Raw genomic sequence first — 15,868 nt, forward strand, 5'->3', positions numbered from 1 at the left:
GTTAACATTGAATACTGAGCTAAGCTCGTGTTGCACGCATGGAATATCACGTGTGACTATGATGAGTTCTTTATTTATCGCAGTTGCTGAGCACAAGGCGTAAGAGGCCCCGAAATGCCAAGCAGCCAGCAACAAATAGTACTGTTGAAGTTGTAATGAAGTTCACCCGAGTGAATCGGTGAGAGCTGGTGCTGTTGTTGTTTGTTGTTCCTGTGGACCTCTCCAGCCGTGGCGCCTTTCAATACGAGACGGCGTCACGGTCTAAAACGAGAAATTGGACTGCAGAATAAATCAATGGGGATCGCACACAACATCAATATCGCCGCCTGGTGCGAAACTACTGCAGCCTGTGACTGAAACACAGCAGCGGTGCCTTCCTTCCTTCGTGACAGACCTGTGCCTATAAGAACGATAGCGCCACATGTATTCAAGTATTGTTGTTAGTATTAATTGGTAATAGTACTGTATTTTTTGAAGATGCAATAGGAACTGAATTACCACCCGAAACAGAAGGCGTAAATATGTACACTGCATCAGAATGTTTAACTATTATTAGTATTGTGCTTGTATATATTTTATTCAATGAATGCAACATTGTCGAGTGTTAAGCGCTCACAGTGTCCGACAATAGAGCCACAGTTCTTTAGAATATTGCTCCCGCTACACAAATTATGACCCAGCCATTGGTCAAATTGACTCTGACAACATCTCAATAGGTTCCGAACAATCGTGCCACTCAGAACACGGCCCTGTGAAGTGTCGTTTTCACTCAGGCAGAGTTAAAAAGCACTCGGTTTTATGTTAACACCCGTGTCGTGGTTCCACAGAGGCGCACACTCGAACTCGGAGGCAACACGTTGATTCTTAATACAACGGGGTAACCATAAAACCACTCGACGGGATAACGACTTAGGGTGGTGACCACCACGGTTCGCTACGTAACCACTCAACGGGATAACTATATACTGGTAGAATCTTAATTTGAAGCTTTCGTGACTGCAAGGATTCATACGCTTAGGTTTTTTCGGTAAAGTCATATGCTTAGGTTTTTTCGGTAAAGTCACGTAGGTAAAAAAATAATATAATAAAAATAATAGAAATAATAACAGAAATAAAATAATAAATCACCATTATTTTATTTCTATTATTTTTATTTTTTTTACCTACGTGACTTTACCGAAAAAACCTAGGAGTATATACTGGTACCAGGTCAGCTAACTCCCTGCCTGGTCCACGATGCCGTGCGTGAAGCCCGAAGACGTAGCCGCGACTCGACCTTTATGGGCCGCGGCGTGGGCAAGCTCCGCCCTTGGCCACGCCCCCTTCCAGATCCTTCCCGAAGACTCGGGCCCCTACATCACGTGTCCCTCTCACCCCCTTTTGGGCCCCCCTTGCCACCTCGGGCACCCTTCCGTGCTGTACTCACTCCGGTGCTCGAGAGAGGCTCCACACATTCAGTGCCACTCTTCTGTCGGTACTGGCGCTACACTACAGTGACTACAACTGTCACCCTGGCTACAGACTTAAACACAGACGTTCAGTAGTGCATAGGCAAAGTCATAGCAATGTGAAACAATGTGAGCTTTGGTGTTACACACAGAGCCATAGGCTTAGCGAACATTAACAAAAACATAGACCCCCTCGTGTAGCCTTGAACAGGCCGTTGGGGCACGTGCTGCTAGCCAGCACCTATGAGGGCCGACGTGGCACACGAGCGAGCAGGGTGGGACAATACCACGTGCGGCAATGTTGATAAATCTCTCCAAGTACTTATTTCACGCTGAGTCGACCTAGTCCAGGACAATTTCAAATAATTCGCCACTGTTGGTGGTCGTGAGCGAGAATCCAACTCGGGTGACCGGGTTGGTAGGACAATGCACTAACCACACACGCAGGCGCTAAAACGCACTGTTCATCAACCAGTTAACTATTTAACTATTTAAACTATTTTTATTATACCAGGTAAGGCCCACTGCGCTATAAAGCTCATTTTCAGAAGCGACCTGGCCACAAATGATAGCTCAACGAAATGGCTCATCATGTGGACATTTATAGCAGCAAAATACTCTAAACATCTGTTGATAAATGTGGAGGGAAACCCCAGAGGAGAAATATCCACTCGAGCATGGGGAGAACAGGCAAATTTCAAATATAGAGAAATATCCAGTCTTCTGTAATTTTCTACACTGTTGCTGGTAGACTAACTTCCACTGCCGGAACCCGTAGAACAGGGGCCAGCAACCTGCGGATCCAGAGCCCCATGCTGCTCTTGAAGGACTACTTCGTTGCATAATTTATTGGGACCATCTCCTTAACACAGGCATTGCGGCTCTTGAGTTTTTTTTTACCGAATTCGAAAAAAAATTATCTTCTTTTTATTTTGGTTGCTGACCCCTATTCTACAGGGTATTGTGGCCTAAAAATGCCATGCCTGGTCAGGTGCATACACTTACACTTTACTCCATCACTGGCGACCGACTAATTGACTAACAATAGTGTATTAATGTCCATTCGCACTGCTCGGTGGATAGAGGCGAGAGGGGGGACATTTAAATTACATTTGCAACCCTTCTTTCAATCCTTCCGTCGGCAGATCAAACCGGTGACCTCAGTATTGTGACTCAAGTGCGGCTTGCTGACCGTGACGCCACTTCGGCAGCTCCCCGTCGTGTGCTTGGAAAGAAATGGGGGGGGGGGGGGCGCAGCCAAAAGATCACTCATCGCAGCAGCAGCATTCTCAGAGTTACGCTGCTGAGGAGATGCGATTTCGAAAATTCCCCAAATGACAAAAAGCAATGCGGGGAGGGAGAAAGCACAGCCACGGACTTGAGCGATGAAATGACACAAACGAACGCGCCTGGCGCGGTCAGAAAGCAGAGCGGTGAAGGAAGGCGTCACACAGCTCTACACCCAAGCAGATATTTATCCGCAACAACTACGACGACTAACAGCGGCAAGCGAGATAATCATTAACCAATAATAATAATCCCTTAGCGATACCATGACGCTTGAGCAATTCGTTGGTAATAAAATCGTTTGCTCTGCTATCTCAACCGTTTAATCCAAACAAAGTAACACACTAATCCGACGGCGTAAATGGTATTCTATCGCCTGGTATTTTATGGAACACCCTGTTGCTCAATATTAGCTGCTGCTACTTTGCTACTTTGCCTTTCATTCGCCCGCAAGGTTTAATTATTACAAACCCAAGTGGTGGTAACGTGTTGTTGCGGCGCGTGTATTTCTCTTTCACCAAAGTAAAATAACGTGATAGCGAGAGCTATAATGTCATGCTTCACTTTTGCAACGTGATCACCTCACAGCGAGATTGTCCACGTGCAGAAAGGATTCTCGGTACAAGAATCCACTTTAGGGAAGGCAACCGTGAGGAAAAGTCAGCGGGCCAGGGCAGGACGCATCGCTTCGAGAGGGACGGACTTGGACGCCGGTCGATGAGACTGCTGACGGATTGGCAGCTAAAGGAAGAGAACCCACCTTAAGGGATGTATGTGTGTGCATGTTGAACTTCTTTCGCACCGTGCGTAGCCAACCGTGCTAATCGGAGGTGCGGGATGTCTACCGCAGAGACGTGAGTTGATGAGATTAGCTCATACTCTTTGGTTCTTTCGGTAACGTCACGTAGGCATCACCTGATGACACCTGATGACGGACGCATGTGTTGCGCCGAAACGTCGCGATTTATTTTATGTTTCTACCCACGTGACTTTACCGAAAGAACCAAAGAGTATGGATTCCTGCAGTCATGAAAGCTTCAAATCAAGATTGGCTCATTTGTCACCTCGGAAAAAACTGAGGGATTGCAAATAGCTTGGAGGGGTCTCCATCCAGCAGTGGATATATTATCGTCAAGTAACTGACTGATGCTGCTGCTCCTGCAACTGATGACATCACGATGCACCGAGAGAGTAACAGCAAACAATTCTGGCTCGATTCACAAGACATTTTTGGGTCAGATCGCCAAGAAAGCTAAAATGTGTGTCATACATCCTCCTCCACCCGACGCAACCTATGAATAAAGTTGTCACGTGAACAAAATTGTTAACATGCGTGTGGATTGCTCTCCAACCAGAACACCGGAGGTGCTGCTGAAGCAGGGACACATTGGCACGATTGGCTCACGTGACAACTTTATTAATTGGCTGTAATACTCTGAGAGGGATTCATAATGGGCACAACACATCTCATGACAAGATTCCGATGCCACTATATACAAAGACAGTCTATATTTTAATAAATAAAAAGCAAGAAAAACTGTTTCAGTTACTTTCCGGTGACAACAAAGCAACGTGTGCTGTGAACGAGTGGCTTAGAGGACTAAATATATATATATTTAATTCCAGGTGATGATTAATGCCTTGCAAAATCAATCTGAAAACTAAACTTTTCTTTATTTTACTAGGTAAGCCCCCCCCCCCCTATGTAGCTTTTATTCAGAAGTGACCTGGTCACAAATATAATGACATGATGACACCTGCTGTCTGGGAAATGGAAGCACATCCAATCTGCAAGGGAGAGGTATCTGGGGCAAAGGTAATGGGCAGGGTTGGCCGAGATGCTCCGGGAACCTGCTGTAAGGTTTCAGGAGAGGGCGTGGCCGGAGGCGGAGCCTAGCCACGCCTGGGGAGATATAAGGGTGGGCGGACCGGGGCTCGGGGTTCACGTGTGGATTCATGGGTCCGGACTGCGTCGCCGCTCGCCGTCATCTCTCTCCGTTGTCCAGCCACGCGGAAGATCTCCTGCGGGGTTTCCGTCGCCATCCTCGTCACGCCGCCAGCCAGCGGCATAGCCGAGTGAGGGCGGTGGGACCATGCCGAGTGATCGGCTGTGTGTAGCTAGTAGAGATGTTGATATCTAAGTGTTCTACTCAGAGTAAGACGGATAAGGTTGGCCTGTGTTATGCCCGTGTGAGAAATAAAAGAAGTAACCTCTACACGACGTGTCGGGGAAGTCGCTCATTACACAAATTATAGGTCGTCGAAGTGGCTGATATCATCATCGCTCGTGGGAATTTATAGAAGCAGCCACATAACCTCAATATGTGTTTCTGAATGTGGAGGGGGGGGAGGCAAAACTGGAGGGACCTGGAAAAATATCCACGTGACCACGACGGGCAAAGGGAACACGCAAACTCTCGATATACAACAGGCACCATCAGGGTCCGGAATCGACCCCACGACCTCCTGTGTACCAAGCGAGGATATGTCATCTCCCTGGGCTCTGTGAGCTCTGGGCTGCTCAGGGGGACATGGCGTAACAATTTCAAAGCGTCGTTGTAGTTGAGCATACGTTAGCTGAAGTTAAAAACAATTATTTTACCAGGTGAATGTATTTGTAGGTCACTGTGCAACAGAGGGCAGGAAAAATCTATTTACAATATTTCGATGCGCCCCCATCAACGTTCACCGGCCTTGACCAACCAGCACTGCGTAGTGATTCTGGGACAAATAGCCCCCCCCCCATGATCTGTACGGTGTCGGGAGGCCCTCATCCAGCAGTGGATCGACAAAAGGGACTACACACATACTGTATACGCATGTGCACATAACCGGTACTGTTAGCATTCAGACTCAGGCTTCATTATGTCCGCCAGTGAGGCCCCATGGAGCTAAGCTGCTCTGGTACAAGGATGACAACAGGACATGGCAGTTATATAGAGTTACAGAGACCTATAGAGTCACATAGAGATCCATAGAGTCGCATAGATATCTATAGAGTTGCATAGATATCCATATAGTTCTATAGAGATCCATATAATTCCATAGAGATGCATATAGTTGTATAGAGATTCATATAATACAGACATTCAAAGGGTAACATAGTTATTCATACAGCTACATGGAAATCAAGAGTTATATATATATCCTTACAGTTACAAAGAAATCCATAGAGTTAGATAGAGACCCGTAGACTAACAGTGCAACACTTGGGCAGTGGTGGCAGATACAGGGCACTGCAGGGTGGGGGGAACATGCAAACTAGCGAGGAGCACAAACAACAACTTAATATTCGAAACCTCTCACTGCAAACAGGATAAACAATAACAAGTGCTTGTTTACAAATCAACAAAAGTGTTAGTAATCCTATCACAGACGCTCATGTAAAGAAACATTTTATACAGCCTAAGAAATAACCGAGCTTGGTGATCGGCATTCGTAGCAATTGTGGCAGAGGTGAATCTTGCAGCATGGCCCTAACACGTGGTTAGTACCTGTCGAATGTTAAGATTGGTTATGATTCATTCAAGCGTGATTTGGTGTGCGTGCGTGTGTGTTACCATTGTATATAACATATATTGTCACGTTTGTTGGAGGCCTGCTGTAACGTAACACGTACACGATAAAACCCTCAGGAAATGAAACGAAACACGTTGTGTTCTAAATAGGCCTGCAGCAAGAAGAACTTAAACACCCTTGAGAATGCTGTTACATTGAAAAAACTAACAAAAAAAGCTTCGGACAAATCAAATCACTGGGGAATGTTTTGCTTTCATAATAAGGTAATGTTTGACAGAGAAACCCACGCAGTTCAACAGCCTAGTCTGTACCATTCTCGTAAGTGACATGTCACTTGTTTCATTTCATTATCATCAATGCACGGACCGTTATTAGTAGAACTGACCCTGTGCAATCGAAACAGTCCTGGTTAATTTAGACATTATGCTCTTTCTATTTGCACTGTGATTTTATTTGTATAGATGTGGAGTGGAGAAGCGAGGTTGGGGTGGGGGCAGGAATGAAATGATTTTCTAAAAGGCAAACTGCTACTGGTGACTTTCATCGTATGAAAGGGCCACTGAAGTGGTTTGATGGCAGATGAAAAACAAATCCCACTTGGCGAAACAAATACAATGTTCAAGCATCCAGGTAAGGTGCCAATAATATATATTTAAATTAACATTGTCATCGTCATCGTCATCATCCATAATCAATACACTGCTGGATGAAGGCTTCCCCAATCAGCCGCCATCTATCATGATCCTGCTATGCAATGGTCCACCTGTCACCTGCACACACGCTGATTTCATCACTCCATCTCTGCGGTGGGCGTTCTCCCTCATACGCATCACTTGCCTCGGCTGCCACTCCCAGCACTTTTTCTGACAATCGTCCATCGCCCCTGCTCGCCCCTGCTCGCCGTGACCAGTCCTGCCCAAGCACCACTCGCGTCTCTTTACTAAGCGTCTTCTCTCATCCACGTGTTTCTCTTTCTGCCTCTCAATGAAATTGCACGCATGCTATTTTGTGCATTTTGCAATATTTTATTTCATTAGTTTATTAAAACGCTTCTGTACATGTGGATTCTAACCAAGGGGATCGCTTCAAGTTAATTTAAATCGGCCGAAAAATAGTTCGTGCAGCTCAAGCAAAGTGGCAAAGAAAATGGTACCGCAGATGTCTGTGGTTAATAATTAAAGTTGATAATTGCAGTCGACTGCCATTTGGGGACAATGTGAGCCAGCTGGATACAGAGTGAAACCAAATTCCTCCGGGCCTATTTCTAAAGGGCAGCGCTGGGAGGTGAACACAGGGGGGGGGGTGGGGGGCATGGTCTCTCCCACCACTAATTGCCTGAAACGCGGAGACCAATTTCGCCTTGAAGGCTCAATAGCCACGCAGCTGTTGGAGACAAGAGAGCAATCGGAAACATCGCCCGTGTCGTATTCGCCTGGACATCGCCCAGAACAGCGGTGGTACAAATCCTAAAATGCAGCGGAGAGCTGTACATCACAACCGCACAAAGTCTGTGTGGCTGTGAATCACATTTCGCTTGCTCGTTCGGCACAAATGACAAAAACAAAGACTTCCCGTATATCCGTAACTGACATTTCGGTCAAGTGCTGTTAGCAGGAATGGCACACAAGGGGGTGGGTGTCCATCACCACACCCAATCGCCTTTCTTTCCATAGTGGCGATGTTTACACAGCACACTAGGTACCCATTTGAGGCTGAGTCGCCCGAGGGGAGGCCAAGGACTGATCCAGATAATTGTCACCGGTATTGGCGGCCGTGAGCGGGAATCGAACTCGGGTCGCCGGGTTCCTAGCGCACGAGAGAAGAATGTTAACCAAATTGAAGATTTGATTGCTCACAAAACCCACGACGTGACTTTCCGCTGGGCCGGAATTTTAATTGGCCAAGCAATTCTGCATCTTTTCAAAGTGAATTTGTGGGAGATACCAAAACAAAACAGAAGAATGGCGAACTCATTAAGGGCACGCAGACTCCCAGGCCACTTTGTGTTGGATGGGACCTCAAAGCAATAAGTTGAAGGGGCCACTGCCCTCCCACGCGTCGTGGCAATGCGGAGGGTGCTCTGCTAAAAATAAGGGCGACGAGCACCCAGCTAATGAGTTCACGGGGGCGGAGGGACGGGGGGGCAGCAGCTGCATCGATCAGTTACGCAGGGTGAGAATTAGTTCAGTGCGCTTGTGACTGCAGCCAGATGTATGTGTGTGATAAACTTCTTTCACCACCGTATGTAACCAACGGTGCTCATCGGAGGTGCGGGGGAAGGGTGACAAACTAAAAACAAAAAGGAGTTTGAAAAAATATAGTTTTCAATCGAAATTTAAAATTCCATAGCTCCAGTGGCTTCCTAAGATCAGAAGGAAAAGCGTTCCAGGGCGGCTGGTTAGCCAAAAGTTAGCCAAAAGTTATCCAAAAGCAACTGCGAGGATGACCGGAGTTTGTGTGATGGTTTATGGTCCTTGATGAGATCAGTAAAGAAATGTGGTAATTTGTGGCATGCACTTTGTGTGTAATGAGTATGACCTTATAATATATTCGTTCGGCAACCCAAACAAGATGTATGTATGTACAAACGGCATATGGGATGCTGCTTCTGTGATGTCATCGTTGTCACCCTGGACTTGCAATCCAAAGGTCGCCAGGCAGTTCGATGTCCCAGAACGGTAGTGGAATCAATGGTGTACGTTCCAGCCGTGGCATGTAGTCCACACACTGTGGACGCAGCGAGAGTTGGTGGATCGCACGCAACTATTAGGAGCGCCACGGTAATGACATGTCAATTACCTCGGTTGATATATAGGTCGTGGGTTCGATCCCGAGTTTGTATGTTCTCCTCGTGGTCGCGTGGATTTTTTTCCGGGTGCTCCAGTTTTTCCCTTCGCATTTATGATCAACATGCGTTGAGAGTATTTGGCAGCTATACATTTCCACTTGATAAGTCACTTATCTTGATAAGTCAATTATCAAGTGTTTAATTTGCTTTCTGCAAGCCACACACTTGTATTCAGCACATCAAATTTGATTAATTCTGAGATCAAAATAATAAATTTTCTACTTTTAAGTGCGATTAAATGTACGCATTGAAAGACTAGGTTTTTTTTCCTTTTTAACGTTTTAATCCCAGATATTAAGCGTCAAATATTTAAAAGAATATAAACAGACAAGGCAAGTTCAATAAGAGTGTGTAAAGAGCTGTTTATCTCAGGCGGGCTTAGCTGGTAAAACATTTGTTTAGCTTCGCTTTAGATTTTGTGAAACTTCCGTCCCGTGGGTGGGTGTCGAGGAAGGATGTGCCATACCCTAGTTCGCCAGGAGACGGCAGTACAGCAAGTGGACTCAATCTGTTTCCATCTGTACCGGGATAGAGTGTTGCCCCCTTGCATGCGTGGGTTTTCTCCGTACGGTTCGGTTTTGTCTCACGTTTCAAATTGACGCAACTCATCATTAATTGGCTGAAAACATCTTAAAATAAAAACCCGATGCGGCAAGACCCCCCTGAAAAAGATTCCTACAACTCAGTGTGACTCTCCTGGATAAATAAATAAATAAATAATTGAGTTGTAATAACAATTATTGATAATTAATGATTAAATTCCCCACCGCCACTGTCTACCCAACACTGTAAATGGGTTTGGCACGGCTAGTTTATTGCAGGTCGCGTGCGGCTGGTCACCGTGAAGGAGTAGGCCCATTACCCTCTACTGGGGGGCGTTCTCTGGCATTCTCTTTCGTGGCAGAGGCCCCGTCCGTCAGATGTGGTGCCACCAAGCAGTTGCAGGGCAGCACCTTGGCCTATTTGGCCTATTTATACTTTTCGATATATAGGCCATTATATCCACATTGTCTTCTTCGTTATCCGTTCACATCTCAGTGCAACCAATCTTCTTTCCGATACTGACCCGCCCCTGCAGGAAATTTGTGAAAAAGGCCGTTATGGCTCATCGGATATCCTCTAGTAGAGATACATATTCTGATATTCTGGGTCCTGCATGGAGGTGACCGGGTTGGAGCCACGCGGCACCGTTGAAATGCGCGCCGAGACCCATGAACTGGCCGCAGCTGGGGACCCCTGACCCGTGTTAAAAGCGCTTCCGTCACGCGCCGGAGGCTGGGATGGTTTGCACTGCACCCGGGGGAGCCGTGCACGGATGCGATAACTCACCGCCCGCACGCCTTTGTTCATTACCTTAATATTCACCTCGTAAGCCGTCTTACGTCGGGGTTACGTCGGGGTGTTTTTATTAATGATCGAATTCGCGTTGCAGCGAAGGGGTAAGCCAGGACTGGCTGTCAAGGATACAGTGGCACAAGAGGTCGTTTAAATTTGTCAGGTTTTTTAAACGATACTTTTTATTTTATTATGCAGAGGAAAGAAAAGGCGCTCACTGATGGGATTTGATTTGCCCTGGCCTGGCTGTAAAAGGAACAAATGATGGATCGCCAATGTGCGCTCTGGCTTTTCAATTATTTTGTTCTGGGCAGAGCGGGGGGTGACAGGGGACGTGTACATGACGGAGATGTCGCAGTGACAGCGAGGAGCCGTGTCCGCTTCAGCGTTCGGAGCATTTGTTGATTAACACACAAAGTACATTTCATTCCGCAAAAAAAATTGGTTTAATCGGGTAGTCATTGCCAGCAAATTCCTATATACGTCTTAAAAGGAGCATGTGTACATTACTTTAATGGGCATACTGAAAACTTTTAAATATTTAAATCCTTTTTTAATTCAACAATAAGAATATTGTACAATCATTATTATAATCATCATCATTATTTAAATTATCCACTGCTGGATGAAGGCTTCCCTAATCCTTGGCCATCTCTGACAATCGTATGATGCAACAATGCTCCGAATATATGACTTTGTATGGATTAACATCTTCAAATAAGTGTGCTTTCCCATGTAGCCGGTATGCCAGCATCGTGGAGGCAGCAGCGAGGGTTGGCGGATCACCACACCGATGTTGCGAAACTCCCTTTCCATGGGCGTCGAGGATCTGCTGTACCCTGGCTTTCCAGACGAAGGCGATACAGCAAACTGTGGACTAATGTCGTCTGTCCATTCTCGTATGGGATAGAGTGTTGCCCCCTCACGTGCGTGCGTCTTCTCCGCAAGCTCTGGTTTCCTCGCACATGTAAACACACCATAATTCGCCGGTGACCTCTTAAAACATATAAGGGACCACAGAGCTTGGGCAATTGTTGGCGCCGGCTCACCGCTGCTGCTGCTGCCTTGCGGCTCGTCTGTGGTTTCTTCTCGCGCCTCTGAGCCAGTCAATCTTTCTTCGAGAGCGAGCAAACACTGTGTGCCGTATTACAAGTTGAAATGATAATTTTCGTTATTCTGATAGTTAACGAGTACACTGCGACGTGACTGTAAATTACGACATCAGCAACATGGCTCGTCTCTCAGAAATTGCTGCTGCTGAGCTTCGTATGCCACCAAATGAGCTTTCGGCGAGAGTCTGTCTGGCGAGCAGCTGGGCGGAGACAGGAATAACTGATGGGGGACACGGGGATGGAAATGATCAGCCTAATGAATGCACTCATCCCTGCCGCAAAGTCAAACTGCCGACGGAGAGGCGTTGCGAGACTGCCCGGCCGCCGCTGATGAATTTGACGCCGTTCATCACGGGAACGCGCGACACAACGCAGACGACGCCATCTCCTTACGGGGGACGCGACGTCTCTCGCAACGTCTCTCACAATGCCGCAAAGATATGCGCACGTGATTACGTAAATGAGTTGTGGCAGGACAGGATGAACGGATGAATACTTCTTGTATATATGACTGAAAGGAATGCCATGTTACAGACGCATAATACATTCTACAAATAAAATAAACTATCTGGCGATACAGGTCGTGTGAGTCTTTATAGATGGAGCTTGTTGTTGTTGGGATCTTACAGGTTCGGCTGAACGTCTTTTAAATTCACTCTCAACCGCAGGACGAGGCGAGCCCGAACGTCCGGTTGAAAACGCGGCGGCGTGCCCGAAGAGACCCAGACGGCAGAGTTGGATGAGGTCCTGTGTGTTGGGGAGGTCAGCGCGGGATGTCACAGTTACAGCAATGACCAAGTCAGACCACTTGACCCCAAGGATGATGATGATGATTCGCTGTTGTCGGTGCATATATGTCGATGAATTTGGGGTGTAAATGATACAACTTGACTCGTTGGACGCATCTCCTCTGAAATGGCGCCGAGTGATCCCCGACATTAAGTGTCGGTTTTACGATGCACTTCCATGTCCCACGAGTAGAAATACGATTACGCCGCAGTGAGTCAAGCACACTTCATAAGTTGATCACACTGATAGATGCACAATAAAATAACGCAATGCACATCATAACTGGAACACTAAAACCGACACCAATCCCCTGGATCCTTGTTCTGGTGAACATTCTGTCACCAAATATCCGCAAATTGCAAGGGACTTTACACGATTGCTTGCCAACCACAACCACCTACCGGTCAACCAAGACCTCAACGATGTCACCTCGCCACCGACTAAAGTCCCGATCCCCCTTCTGGGATCGCGCCGCTCCGGTCACCATCCTAGAATCGCGCACCCAGATCCGGAAGAACGCTGGCGAACAGAGCAGCGTAAACATCTCATCAGAGACCCAAACATCATTGCACCTCCTGTCTTTGACATTCCTTCTCGCATACACTGCGGAAGGAATCATAAAGCGCATCAGAACATCGACAGGCCGATGCGCACGCCTCCTGTATGAATGGAAAATTGAAGACGCAAGCCAAAGGAGTGCAAATGTGGCCATGCAACCCAAACTCTGAACCATTTGATGAATCACGGTGATCTGAATGAATGATTTAAGAACTGTACCTCCATCGTTTCAACTGCCGCGCCGCCAGATGGGAGTCGAACCGGCGACCTCTGGATCGCAAGTCCAGCGCGCTGCTGACCATCAATTCGCCAGTGTTGGTTGGTTGGTTGGTTGATTGTGCCCATGTTGTCCTCAATAAAGCAGACCTCAGTGCACACCATCACTCCGCCACCGTGGCAGCTCCTTCGTCTCTCAGTAAAAAATCCAAATGCGTTTTGTTTGCTGCTGTAGACATGTGTATACGTACGGCTAATCGGTAACTGGTTTTAACCGGTTTTTCACGCAATAATTGGAAACGTAAAACACAATTTTAACCACCCTCGACGTAAAGTGATATCCAGGGTTAGGAATCGAACCCAGGTTGTTGGATTCGTAGCACCATATGAGCGCTAAACCTGCGCCACGACTCTCCGTGATGAAGAAATACAAATTAAAAAATCTCCCATATAGCCTTTATTAAATTACTGCGCTGTGAATGCCGGACACGGCAGATAATGGATGGATGGCCGCCTTTGTCTCCCCAATAACAATGTTTACATACAGCACCAGGTACTTATTTGAGGCTGAGTCGACCTAGAGGAGGCCCAGGACTGGTTCAGATAATTGTCACTGGTGTTGGCCATAAGCGGTTGGTAGTGCTACGCACTAACCGCTGCACTAGCGCTCCCTACAAGTTGACCACCGTGAGCACAAAGACGCACGCACGCATGCAGAACCCGGACACAAGCCAGGCCGAGTAACTTCGGTTGTCTTGGGTCATCGGAGGTTACATTCCAAATTAGCGGGGGTGCAGCTGGGTACAGAGACGTGATTCGTGATTATTACCACCGGCTAGGAACTGTGGTTCGGTGCTTCACGCATTGCACGATGAACCTGGGTAACTGAGTTCGACTCCAGGCCATGGCTATATTCAGTGCCGAGTGACATACGAGTAATGTATTCACCCTAAACGCCCAAAACCCCCTCTCTTTCACCAATCCACATTGTCCAAGGTGGTGAAAATTATTAAACAACTTCAGTGACTGGCATGACTTGAGTCTTTATCCAGCAGTGGATTGAAAACGGTCTGCAAATAAATAATTGTTATTCTATTTTTTTCACTGAAATGCTGCAGCTCAATCTTGAAACCTACCTTTGTTACTGAAATTCCCACCAATATTAATAACGATGTCAACTTGTAGTTCGTCGTCACAGCAGCCCAGTGTTCGCTCTCTTTTTTACGATCAGAGGAAACAAGAAGATGCTCGGTGTAGCCGGCACTTTGCTTCGTTCATCATTTTGGTTTTTTTTCCAATGCTTTGCTTTATGTGCCCCCCTCCTTGCTCACCCCTCTCGTAGGGAGAGAGAGGACGACTTAGATGCGCCTGGAGAAGCAATCACAGAAGTCAGCAGCAGCCATGCGACGTGTGCCGGTGCTACCAACGATTGTCCACACTCTGTGGTCCTCTATGTTAAGAAAGTGCTCTTCATTGCAAGGCCCGTGGGCCACTGGCGACCCCTGGTGGCCTTTTGTGCACACCCCGGTAATGCTGCATACGACAATACGCAACAAGTGAAAACACCCCCCATAATCTTGCTGTCAAAGAGGCCCCCCTCTGAGAATGAGTGAAGAACATTGTTTTGAGGTGTTGGTTTCTACATGTGTGGGGGAGAAATCCGGAGTATTTAGAGAAAACCCGCGCAAGCGAGGGAGGCAGCACTCCCATATCAATGTGTGTTTCATCGGAAAGCCACTGTTGATTTCATATTCTCAGTATGTACCAGTGTTATCTGTGTGCGAAGATAATGCTATTTATGCGTATGGAATTACAACCTCCAGTATTGTTTGCACAAGTAATGTGTTGTGAATGATATACAGCACATTGCAAATGTTTACTTTACAAAATAAAAACTCCGATAGTCAATTCTAATTCTTTTTAAAAAGCTCAACGAACTTTTGACATCAACTAATAAGATGCTGGACATTGTCTGAGTTACATGGTCACGATAAGAAAAAAATCCCTAATTAAATCCATGTTTATTTTGTTTTAAAGAGAACTCTCAGTAAACTATGCAAAAATCCAATACTTCTGCTGTTACTTTGTGAAATCCACAACTTTTGTAATGCAGAAAATGAATGCGTTGATGCGGTGTCATCGTCGTTACCAGGAATGGATTGCCCCTGATCGAGAACACGCAACCTGCCATCACCACCCTCACGATCATCATCAGCATCCATTGGTGGTGGTGAAACCATTGATGATGAACCCCGCCCCAAACCGTCGCCATCACTCAGTGTGTCATTGTGAAAATCGACTGAACGCATGAGCAGAGTCGTTCGTGCGATTTAGGTCGTGCCTTAAAAACTTTACCTCGTTAAATTGGCCTTTACCCCTCGCCTAGTTTTGGCTGTCTTACCCTGCTTTGGTTTATTTCTTGCTTTCAATACACAGTGTTCTGCCTCACGGCAGGAGTTTTGCCTCACGGCAGATGGGGGGGGGGTGTGTATGTACACAGGAATTTCCTGTTTTTGATGCTGGTTTTGGTCACGTGACCAGGAAGTTGCGAATTAAGATTCCCGCTTAACCACGTGGGCGTTGGCCATTACGCACGTAATTCAAGATGGCGGCACACATCGCGTCCCAGTGAAGCCAGCCACAGTTGTCCATCTTGGGACTTTGAGAAGCATTGTCTGTAAGTTTGTTTATGTTCTTATAATATTGGCAATGCTGTTGTAATGATGGAATGACCGTTATAGTGATGTAAATGCCTT

This window comes from Lampetra planeri, chromosome 53 (genome assembly GCF_965212315.1).
Source record: "Lampetra planeri chromosome 53, kcLamPlan1.2.h2, whole genome shotgun sequence".
Lineage (NCBI taxonomy): Eukaryota > Metazoa > Chordata > Hyperoartia > Petromyzontiformes > Petromyzontidae > Lampetra > Lampetra planeri.